This window comes from Hermetia illucens, chromosome 2, assembly GCF_905115235.1.
Source record: "Hermetia illucens chromosome 2, iHerIll2.2.curated.20191125, whole genome shotgun sequence".
NCBI classification, from domain to species: Eukaryota; Metazoa; Arthropoda; class Insecta; order Diptera; family Stratiomyidae; genus Hermetia; species Hermetia illucens.
The window spans coordinates 187,789,277-187,801,761 of record NC_051850.1 but is presented as its reverse complement, the minus strand read 5'-3'; the positions used below and the strand labels follow the sequence as shown (position 1 = coordinate 187,801,761).

At 46.1% G+C, this 12,485-nt stretch overlaps 1 protein-coding gene across 3 annotated transcripts in view; it reads left to right on the top strand.

Moving 5' to 3' along the window:
- Positions 1–6,679: 6,679 nt before the first annotated feature.
- The window catches only part of LOC119650092 (Down syndrome cell adhesion molecule-like protein Dscam2), a 305,680-nt gene continuing 299,874 nt past the window's right edge, over positions 6,680–12,485 (top strand). For all 3 annotated transcript variants that reach the window (XM_038052607.1, XM_038052609.1, XM_038052608.1), the window contains exon 1: positions 6,680–7,816. The gene's annotated coding sequence lies outside the window, so the exon portion shown is untranslated. The remainder of the gene's footprint in view (positions 7,817–12,485) is intronic.

Genomic DNA, 12,485 nt, shown 5'->3' with positions numbered 1-12,485 from the left:
TGCCTTAACCACATGGGTCGAGGTTCACCGTTCCTCGTCCTGAAAGGTGTACACTGAGATTCCGCCCCCTTTGCCGCTGAAGTTGCTCCTCCTGTATATAATCTTCTTGCCCTACACAAATTTCGAACCCGGAGGATCATCTGGCACAGTTACCCAATTTTGTGAGCGGAATACTCCACCTTAATTCAACTACGCCTTCAGCTGATCATTAAGAAAAAAATTTCAGCGATCATCACGTGGACGTGGAGATAAGATTTGGTAGCAGATCTATTAGTGTGGCGTGGGTTGCAATCCATGCTTTCGTTCTTGGAGATATATACCACCCTTTGATTGTCAGCTTTGAAACGTGTTGCCAGAAATGACTAGTTAACGCCATGGGTATACTGCTTTTTGCATTCCCTCCAAAATTAGCATTTTCCAACCAAACCAAGATAATAGCAAGGGCTACTCCAGATGCAGATAGTTTTTTACTTTTCAGATTCAGTGGGTAAACAAAAATTCGATCAAACTTATAATTCAGACGAAATTTGACTTCGATAGATTATGATTTCGATTTCGTGATACAAAAACAAACGGAGCATATTATGCCTTTTCAGGCGGACATGGACGCTTCAAATGAGCAATGACTCGCTTTCTCAGTTAACTCGATTTCTCCCTATCGTTGAGCCTGAGATCTTGACTTTCAGCCCTAGATAAAATTGGACCAATCGTTGACTCTTCAAAACTCATGCTAGCTGTAACCAAAAGTCAATATAAATTGGCTCCATTTATCTGAAAACAAGTCGGGAAACCAGAAGCTAGACGCTTCAGGTATGAAAGGTTTTGTTGATTTGTCCCATTATTATGTAGCACTGCCAATTACTAAAAATTATAGTAATGTACTATTATTAACTTTATTTGAACAGGTATCGGTATAGAGGGTATTTCGGAGCCTAAGCACCGTATAGTGGCAGCCCCCTGATTTTTTTCAGATTTTTCGGTTGGGTAGCTTCTGAGAATGGGTTCATTAAAAAAATGGTCACTTTGAACCCCCGCACTCCCCACCTTTCTAACAGATGTTAAAACTAAGACCGGCTTCGAAAAGTACTAATCGAGACCTCTAATTTGATACCCCACATGACTATATTTGATGAAAAAAAAATTTACACCCCCCTTTTGCATGTATGGGGACCCCCACTTAAATTCGACGTAAAAGGATGTAACTCATTACATGCGTGAGTGTTCACAGTTCCCATCTTTCTACCAAATTTGGTGTCAATCGCTACAACCGTCTCCGAAAAAAATGCGTGTGATGGACAGACAGACAGACGGACAGACAATCCTGTAAGGAGTGGTTAGATCTCCCATCAGGCGCGACCCCAGCTGGCGGATTGGGACATTCCTATTGATGTGTAAATATGTGTTCATGCACTTTTCTTTTCTGACTGTGCATGGGCTAGTGTTTGCTCATCTCTGGTGCGCGGACCAAAATGGCTATGGGAAGGATACCCAGAACATAAAACCACCATGGAAGACGAGAGAAGGAGGAAACTTACGGTGCAGGGGCTCGGAACCCCAGTACCGTCGGCTTTTGGGAGTGAGCAAGCGGGCTCTCGGTCGTCGATATCCCTCGACCGCAGTGCCTCGGTGGTGGACAACTTGCCCACCTTGGCATATAATGCTACAAGTGATTTGGATCTGGAGAAGGAGGTATTCAAGCGAAGTACGACTTTACCGAGAACACCAATAAGAAGACCAAACAAAGATGAAATAAAAGCAGATTTTTGAACAACAAAAACCGTGACAACACCCACCGCACATGTTTAAGATGCTCGACAGCAGGAAGTGCTCCAGGAACAAAGAAGAGATCCATTCAAAAGAAGCTCATCAACTTTGAGATCTTCTCCAATGCCAAAGACGATGAAGGATAAAGTAGAGGCCAAAAGTGAAGGACCATGTAAAAGGAGTAACCCTGCCGGGACTTATAGGGAGCAGAGTTCCGATCCGGAGAAATTACCCTTCACCCAGCTTGGGGCAAAAATAGTTGAGCTGTCCGAGTTTATCAAGGATAAGCACAACGTGCACCAAGCCATAAAGAACATGGTGAGGGCTATTAGAGTCCTCTATAATAGATCACAGATGGAGGGAAAGAATAATAAGAACACGTCAAACCCCGCTGTGCCAACAGCATCACAAGCGACCCAAGTGACGCCTAACCGTACTACCATCGAATCCCAGCAAAATAAGCGAGTACGTGAAAAAGAGGGGGATCCTTTAAGTAATCAGCAGGCGCCTAAGAGAAAAAAAGGCGGACAGGACATCCTGAAAACCAACACCAAAAGTTCAGAAGGAGGAAAGCATACAGCGAATCTAGGAAACTCGACCAGCGTTGCGAAGCCCAAGACGAACGAAAACGATGGATGGACTAAAGTTACCAACAAAAAAGCGAAACGAAAAGCAAAAGTGCGAACTCGTCCAGATGCGATTGTTATCTCAAGTAAGGGCAATCTGTCCTACGCGGAGATACTCAAAAAGGTCAAAGCTGATCCCGACCTAAAAGATCTGAGGGGAAATGTGAACAGAATCCGAAGAACCCAGAAAGAGGATCTCATGTTCGATCTGAAAAGATCCAGCGGTGGCAAAACTGATGACTTTCACACTCAAGTGAAAAACTCACTTGGGGAGAATGCCGCAGTGCGTGTCCAAAAACATGAGATCTATATATAATGTAAGGATCTCGATGAAGTTACATCGAAAGGAGAAATTTGTAATGCTCTGAAGGAGCAATTCAAGTTGAAAGAACTTACAGAGGAATCTGTTGTCGGTCTACGGAAAGCCTATGGTGGCACTCGGTCCGATCGATGCAGAAGGTGTGGGGAGAAAGGCCATATTGCCAGAGAGTGTAATAGGGACCCCAAATGCCTATTGTGCGAAGCAAAAGAGGGACAGGATAACCGGCACATTGCCGGAAGTGGCAAATGTCCGCAATTTAGGAAGGCGCTCACTGCAATGAGAAAATGAGGTTTATTCAAATAAACCTCAATCATTGCAGGGTCGCTCAGGATTTACTGGAGCAGACCACGTTCGAATCTAAGACGGAAGTTGCCATCATAAGTGAACCATATAGAAACCGTCACGGTGGCGTATGAGTCACAGATTCGACTGGTGGAGCGGCGATATGGGTTTGTGGTCGACAGACCATACAATGTACTGCAAGTCAGGCAGCCAGTGGCTTTGTGTGGGCGAAAATAAGTGGTGTATATGTATACAGCTGCTACGCCCCACCAAGTTTGACACTGTCTGAATTCGAGCAAATGCTTGATAATCTTGTTCTCGACGCAAGGGGACGAAGTCCAAAGGTGATTGCTGGTGATTTCAATGCTTGGGCCCTAGAGTGGGGTACCAGAGAATCAAATGCTAAGGGGCGCAGTCTATTAGAAGCTTTTGCGCAGATGGACATGATTTTGGTTAACGAAGGTGCTGTAAACACCTTTCAGAAAGGGGGGTCAGGCTCGGTTGTAGACCTGACCTTTATCAGCCCTGCGCTGGCGCGTGGTATGTCCTGATGCGTCAGCGAACGCTACACCCACAGCGATCACCAGGCAATCTTCTTGGAGACATGTGTCGAGCCACAGGGCAAACCGAAACCGAAAAAGATTTCAGGCTGGTCTGCAAAATCTTTGGATGAGCAGACCTTCATACAGGTGTGGTTAGATCAACCTGATAAAGCAGGCGCCTCTACGGAAAGAGCCGTCCATCTGGCTCAATGCATCGCCAAAGCATGTGAGGCGTCTATGCCTAGGAGGTGCTCATTCCCCAGTAGAAGACCAAACTACTGGTGGAATGATGAGCTGACCGGTCTTCGATCAGCCTGCCACTGAGCCGGAAGAGCGGCTCAGAGGGCGGTAGGTAGAGTCGATCAGGAGCAGAAGGAGTGCGTCTATAAGGCAGCCCGCAAAACCCTCAAGCTCGCCATCCAGCGAAGTAAGACCAAATGCTTTAAGGAGCTCTGCTCAGAAGCGGACATAAACCCGTGGAGGAGTGCTTATAGAATAGTGATGGGATGATTCAGAGGCCACTCCTCTCCGCAGACCACGTGTCCCACCCTCTTGCTGAAAATCATCCAGGGGTTATTCCCCCAGCAAGAGGAGAGCACCGACATATTCCAAACACCTCTGAATGTGACGGCAATTCCGCCAGTCACCAGAGACGAACTGCTGGAGATCTGCGGCAGAATAGGAAATAATAAAGCACCGGGTCTGGACGGAGTACCGAATAAGGCCCTTAAACTTGCAGTGAAATCCAGGCCGGACATGTTCGCTGAGTTGTTCGGGGCGTCCATGCCCGAGGGAATATTTCCAGCGGTATGGAAGCGGCAGAAGTTGGTGCTTCTGCCTAAGCCTGGTAAACCTCCAGGTGAACCATCCTCATACCGACCCATATGTCTTTTGGACACTGTGGGGAAAATGTTATAGGGGGGGGGGGGGGGGTAATCTATAATAAATTACTCCCGGTTGTTGAGAGCCAGGGCGGCCTTTCAGATTGGCAGTATGGGTTCCGTAAAGCCAGATCAACCATTGATGCCATCAAATTGGTTACTGGCTTGGCCGAAGATGCAATTCACGGAAAGGGTAGTACCAGCAAATATTGCGTGGTAGTAACCCAGGATGTGAAAAATGCATTCAATTCACCCAATTGGAATCTAATACGGAAATCTCTAGCGAAGGTTGGTATTCCCGCCTATCTCGCTGCTATCGTCGACAGTTATTTAACTGAAAGGAGGCTTTGGTATGATAGCGATGACGGACCCCAGGAGTACGTTGTTGTGGAACATCATGTACAACGATGTACTTAATCTTGCCCTTCCGGGGGAAGTCGCAGTGGTGGGTTACGCTGACGACATAGCCCTGTTTGTTGTTGCAAAGCATCTCGAAGATGCTGAGTTAAACTCAAGTGAGGCAATCAGTGCTGTCAAATGCTGGTTAGAGAGCTCTTGTCTGACACTTGTGGGGGAAAAAAAACAGAAGCGGTCCTCATCACGAAGCGCTGGAAGAGAAATTACGCCTGTGTTAGAGTCGGGAATCATATCATCACTTCCAAGCCGGCCATCAAATCCTTGGGGGTGGTGATAGACAGGAAGCTTAGCTATAAGCAACATGTGAGGTATGTTTACGACAAATCAGCAACTGCCAGTATGGCCCTGGCGAGGATGATGCCGAACGTGGGAGGGCCACGGCATACCTCTAGGTTGCTTATAGCCAGAGTGGTGACCTCAATCATGCTCTATGCAACCCCAGTTTGGAGCGAGGCGTTGCGGATGCCAGTTAACACTAGCAAACTGAATGCAGTCTACAGGAGGACAGCTCTCAGGGTATGCTCTGCTTTCAGGACTGTCTCAGATGACGCAGCATTCGTCATCTCTGGAATGATGCCGATTGACATCTTGGCAGATGAGATGGCGAATATATACCATGCGAAGCCAATCTCTCCCTCATCGCAGACGAAGAACGCTGAGAGGGAGAGATCCATAAATAGATGGCAAGAGCGGTGGGAACGCTCGGGAAAGGCTCGGTGGACTCACAGGTTCATTCCTGCCATCAAGGAGTGGTTGGAGAGACGACACGGTGAGATTAATTATAATCTCAGCCAGTTTCTCACAGGACATGGAGGATATCTCCAATACCTTCACAGGTTTAAATTGGATACCTCACCTGACTGTCCAAATTGTGAGGGAGTCCCAGAGGACCCAGAGCATGTATTCTTCCACTGTCCGAGATTTATGGAAGAAAGGAGGAATCTAGAGGAGATTGTAGGAGAGGTGCTGGTACCAGAAAATCTGGTACCGAAAATGCTAGCAGATCAAGAGAATTGGGATGCGGTCAACTCCACACAAAACCTTAAAAAGGACTTATACTGGTTAGCTTGAAGACGACACTCTTCTACTTACTTCTAACATACCCAAAGTGATTGGTCCCCAAATTAGCTTTATTGTTCCAAGGCACATTCAGAGCTAACACACAATTTCCGCCTTCTCGAAGTTAGAGAAGTGCCAATAGCAACTGGATATTTGTTTGCATAGTCTCACGTCGAATATGAGTTCTAGAAAGGTTCCTTCACCTGAGAGAATTCTCTCATTCCCGTGGAATGAAAAATTCAGCATTTCTCCTAACAAAGAAATCTCCGAGTCCTGTATGAATGTTTAATCACGCAGCACGTGACACTATAATGCAAAACTTACATTTAATATGTTTCAAAGGAAAGCCTTCATGCTCAGGCCAGACCGTAATTCACCCCTTCGCCAGCATATTTTGCCAAAACATCACACTCGTCCCGTCTTTGTTTCGTGACTCAATTACTGAGTTTTCCGTACGTATGGCTCGGCATTTTAGTCCTTATTACCAACACCTTTTTACAGTTCATTATACATTATTACTCCTAATCGCGGCAACCCTTCACTGGGATGCTGCAAGCTGGGTTCGAGATGCGTGATGCTGGATGTTGAATGTTGGAAGCTGGATGCTGGATGCTGGATGCTTTCCTATCATATATAGGAGCCTATGGGGCCACATGCGCAATGGGCTCTTGGTTCGCAGAATCGATACTTTCTATAGGACGGCAACGGAGTCGACGAGAGGATAACAGCATCCACGTCGGTTTCGCACACACGGTGGAAAAGATTTCGCGACATAGGAGTCTTTGACACGGTGGCGTAAGGAACAAGCTCCTTGTCTTAGCATTCGGCAATTCGGTGGCATCGAAGCATCCTCTTGTTCCTCCTCTGTTTTGTCCTGTGCTGTCCGGGTGGCTGAACAGTTGAACAGTTGAATAGAAGTTTCATCCTATTTAGTAGCCAAAGCGAAGACGGCTCGTGTGTGCTGTGTGAATGGTCTGTCGTAGTCGTCGTCGTACAACCACCCCGTGGTCGATTCAGTTGAAGTGGATTCAGATAAAGTGTGATAAAATCAGAGTCAGATTCGAGATTGGAGTCGAAATCGCAGGCTCTAAGTCGGTTTTCGGTGCACAAGTTTAATGACTTTCCGGCATTCCTAGAGTCCTGTCCCTCCTCCCCTGCTGTCTGCATTGCGATTTAATCCAATAGAGGATTTGGCAATCACATTACTTACCGGATTACGACGGGGAGGCTCGAACTGTCCACTTGCAGCCTGTCTCGTGTCGGAGGACCACGTTCCAACTCAGACCGAGTCCTGTTCTCTCGTTTCCGTTTCGATAGTGTGTTAATTTCATAATCGAATTTTCAGTTCAATTTTCGAGAGGAGCAACTATGAAAAATGAAAATCGATAAGATACGACTAGTCGACTGCTCGACATTTCAAATTTAGTAAAGTGCGGTTCGCTCCTGTCGCCCGCTCCTCTAGCGGAAAGGACTTCTGAAGCTTTTGATTTAGTGTGCTCCCTCGTCCTATCGTCAAAGACTCCTCCGGCTGGAATTCATTGCAGGAGGCCCGACGGGTATTTGCCCGGCATTTCCGCAAGACGCAAGGAAGGCAGCGTTGAGGTGGTGCATCGTTGCGAGGGGTTGTGTTGCAGGACCAGGAACTGGGAAGAGGAGAGGTGGCCTTAGTTCGATGGACGGAATGATGCTCTCAAAATCGGATCATTGAGCCGCATGTGTGCTTGGTACCTACAAATAATTTGATATAGTGAAGTGGACGTGACGTGCGATGGTTGATAGTAGTCGGCCACAGTGAATGGAGGGATGCTTCGGAACGTAGTGGTCGGTGTTGTCCTGGAGTGTGTCAAGTGTTGAATGCATACTCCCAAAACAATCGGTAGATGGTTGGTGAAATCGAAGTATTATACATTCACTGGATTCGTTGTAAGTACGCTTTTTTGGTATCTATATTATTTTGTTGTCCCCACGTATCATACTAGCTACGAACGGAGTTTCATGTGTGCCTATGTATCTACGTCGGACAAAAGCCGGCTGCTAGTCACAAAGTGTATTTTATCCTGGCAAATTTCATTGTGGTCGTGCAAAAAGGTTTTCATTTGCATAAAAGTTGCCTTTCAAGTAGCAATCACGCTATGCAACAAATTGGCACTAAAATGATGGCAGATACCCTCAAAGGGACAACCAGAAGGATACCGATTCGATTGCGGATTTCAGATAATCTCTACTATGTTTACCTTTTCCATTTATTAATTTTATTGAATTGAATGGACTTTTGAATTATTATGATATAAAGCTCGATCCCTACTGCATCGTTCTCCCTCTGTGGGGTTGGACTTGGAATACGTTCAGCATGAGAGTGAAAGTAGAAGGGCAGTTTGTACGTAGAATAATGGCAGACTTTGCCCAATACCCACCAATCGTTCTTAATTGTTCGGGGGTTGAAAATCAGGGAGGAATTTTTGCAGTACGACCTTGTTTAGCTGGATTTCGTCGAAGATCTTTGCATCCGGATTGGATGTGCCTACCGCATCCTAATGAACCGGATTTTAGTCATAACCAAACAGTCTTGATATTACTCATAGACTTTTCCATTATATAGGCTAGGGAATCGTCTCTTCTGGAAAGCGAGAAGCTGGAACCCAACATAGTGGCTCAGTGCAATCGGGTTAAAACCATTCCAATGCAGAACAAGCCAGAATTCTGGAAGCTGGTGCTTCCACTTTCGGAACAGGATGTACTTTGAGGCCTCGATTTATTTTAGATACACCACTGTGTGCACCTTTCGCATGTAAACTCAGCACAAAATAGCGGTTATATGGGGGGACTCACAGACCACAGGTTCTGATCAAATTTCGTGACAATCCGTTCAGTCGTTTCCGAATAAATCGGTATGACAAATAGGCAGAGAGAGGAAAAAGTGCAAACCCCAAGATCAACGCGTAAGTTGTGGATTGAGGTGCAACATCAGGGGCAGTGGACCTAAGAAACATCGGGGGCCGTGTCCTATTCGAGGCTTTCGTAGAGGTAGACTTTGCTTGCTGATACGGAAATGCATTCACTTTTCGTGCGACAGCGTCGGGCTAAATAGTCGATCTGACATATGTGGGGATGAAAATGGCATGGTTTGTCAGTGAGCATTATACTCATAGCTGATCGAATATGGACCACGCGGGGATGAGCGTTCCCGTGAAATTGGAAACTAGGACTGGTCCGTGAAAAATTTTGAAGAGGATGCATTCATACAGACGCTATTGGGAGGCCATAATCCCGGTGGTGTGGCTTCAGAAAAGGTAGAGCAAATGATGCAACGCATAATGAGAGAATTCGACGCTGCTATGGCAAGGGGCGAGTCCTCGCGAAAAGGCGGTCAAACTATTGATGAAAAGAAAAGATCGTGAAGTTGCGGGCTGCATTTGACTGGGTTTGAAGGATCTGCCGACGATCTAGAGGAAGACCAGGCTTCGAAGAGAAACGGCAAGTACGTGTGAAAATTCGAGGTAAACTTAAGCGGGCTATACGGACCAGCCAGCGAGAATGCTTCAAGGAACTTTGCGCAGAGGCAAACCAAAGTTCCTGCGGTACAGCTTACAGGATGGTTATAAAGAAGATCAGAGCGCGAACTCCACAAGTGTCCTGCCCGCATATTCTACTCGATATCGTGATGGTGCTTCTCTTCCCGGATAAAGGGGAACGCAAAAAACATAGGCAAGCATTCGACGTCTAGACCATACTTGCGGTAACTGCGGAACTTGGGCAGATTTGCCGAAAAATCGGTTATAACAAAGCTGCCGGTCTGGACCCTGTTCCCAATAAAGTTCTTAAACCCACTGTTAAGACCTGACCCGACTGGTTTATCAGCGTATTTGAAAGATGCATGATAGAAAGGGTGTTCCCCGCTTGGTGGATGAGGTTTTGCTACCGAAGCCGAATAAGGAACAGGTCATTCTTCATCATACCGCCCGATTTGCCTTATTAACCCGGTAGGAAAGACACTCAAAAAGGTTATCTACGATAGACTTTTCCCTATCATTGAATATAATAATAATACAATTTGGATTTCAACCAGCTCACTCAACGATCGGCACCGTCGACGTGTTTTCGAAACTGGCTCGAGACGTGATGTCGCCTAATGAATGCTATGCCATGCTGACCTTTGACGTCAAAAATGCGTTCAATTTCGCCAGGGAGTGAATAAAAAACTCACTGGCTGAAACGGGTGTCCCTAGTTGTTTGACTAAGTTCCTAGAAAGTTATTTCTCGGAAAGGACTCTTTGGTACAATACAGATGAGGGATCCAAGCAGTACACCATCAAGCGAGAGTACCACAGGGCTCAGTGTTGGGTCTTCCCCTGTGGAACGTGATGTATAATCGAGTCCTTGTCCTTCCCGTGCCGAAAGAAGCCACGATAATCGGTTTTGCAGATGATCTAGCCATGATTGTCGTCGGGAAACAACCTGAAGATGTTGAAGTGTACGCTAACGAAACCATTAGCAGCATCTGGCTGGAGATGGTTTAGCTTGGCCTTGCGGAACAAAGGACGGAGGTCGTCTTGACTACCAACCGTAGGAAGAGGAATACGGTTAATATTCGTGTTAGTAACTACATCACTTCGAAGCCGATTATCATGGGGGTGACGATTGACGCTAAAATTAAATTTAAGGGACACCTGGACTCTGCCTGTGATAAAGCAGCAAAAACCAGCGTACCATTGATGACGCCTACCACTGGAGGTCCAAGATATAGTTGCAGATTACTTGTAGCCGGAGTGGTTCACTCCATACTATAATATTATACGCGGTACCAGCTTGGAAGGAAGCACTAGTGTGTGAGAATAATCGGACGAGAGTAAACCTGACTTACCGCTTAGTGACGTGCAGGTTGTGCAGCGCCTTCAGTACAATATCAGGCGAGACAGCGTGAGTTATTGCGGGAATGATCCCGATGGACACTCTGGCAAATGAGGCACAACGGTAGAATGACTAGCAGAAGGGTCGCTGGACCGATACATTGATTCCCCATATTGAGGAGTGGATTCAACGATGACACGGCAAGATTAACTACCATCTGACGCAATTCCGGTCAGGGCATGGTGGTTACAGAAAGTATCTGCACCAATTCAAATTCGATGATTCTGCCTTTTGTCCTGAATGTGGTTTCCCACTTCGGGACTCGGAGCATGTTATGTTTCACTCTCCACGATTTTACTAAGAGAGGATGAGCCTCTGACTCTGTGAAAATCAGCCCTTAGATCGTTGTCGGGGAAACGGTGAGCTCCGCAATCAAAAGAAAACAGGAGGAACTTAGAAAAGCGGAGTACGCAAGGAGGACGCAAAGGATGGAAGGTTTGATCGCTTAAAGCGTAGTCCTCCCCGCGAATTAATGCTTGTGGTGGTTCCATAGGGAAGGAAGAAGGTGAAAGTGGGGGTAGTTTTAGTAGATGAGAATCCCACACACTGCTCCAATCTGGCGTGGCAGTGTCTTTCTAAGATTTCAACCTGCAACCATAGAAAAGACTGACAGACGGACAAACAGACACCGAATGTATGCTAATAAGGTGTTGTTTCGCACAAAACCTTAAAAAGGAACGTAGGAAACAAAACGTTGAAATTACTATCCGATCCGATTGCTGTCCCCTACTACGATTTTCGAACGCAATCTTGACAACCGTATTCACGACATTGTTCAAATAACCATGAATCCAGCCAGGTGTGTCAAGAACGGCGCAACTACCAATGGAATACACAATGCGTGACTACACCTGGCGAAAAGCCATCAAAAGCATTGCCCTCTTTACATTGTATTTTTGGATTTAGAGAAGGCATTTGACTGTGTACCGAACAAACTCATCTGGTATGATCTGCGGCAAAGCCTACTGCCAAAGGAACACCTGCGCCGGCTTCAGTTGCTGTACTGCGTTCCGAAGGGTAAAGTTAGAAGTGTGGCAGGTATATAAAAATGCTTCTTATCTCGGTCGTATACATTAAAGAAGTGCTCTCTCATCACTTCCCTTTGTTTTTGTGATGGACACTGCTACACTGGACATCCAATGCCCAGTATACTATTTTATGCAGGTGGTTCTATTCTAGCGTCTCATAACAAAGCTGATCTCTGCCAACTTCTTCAAAAATGGAACTATCGCCTCACGAGGCAGAATAAGAAGAAAACAGAATTTTTGAGGAACGACCCCAATGAAAGAGATACCGTCAGGTCACTGCCTGTCCAAAACTAAGCGATTTAAATACCTCGGATCAATGCTATCAGAAAATGTTGATCTGCGTTATAAAATTATCTTATGTAGCAGTGTAACCTGAACGTAGTCGTGTTCTTTGTGATCGACGTCTCGACCAATGCTTGAAATCCAAAATCTACAGGAGTGCCGTCCGCCCTATTGCTCTCTATGGTTCTGAATGTTTGCCGACTATTAGACACAATGAACTGTACCTCGCGGTAATTGAGAGGAAAATGTTGCTTTGGATCAGCGGCGTAGCATGCCATGATTACATCCGAAATGAAATGATCGTGAAGAAATTGTGAGGGAGGCGTCTTTAATAGCATGCACTTGTAATTAGTGGTGACGAAAATTCATTTGCT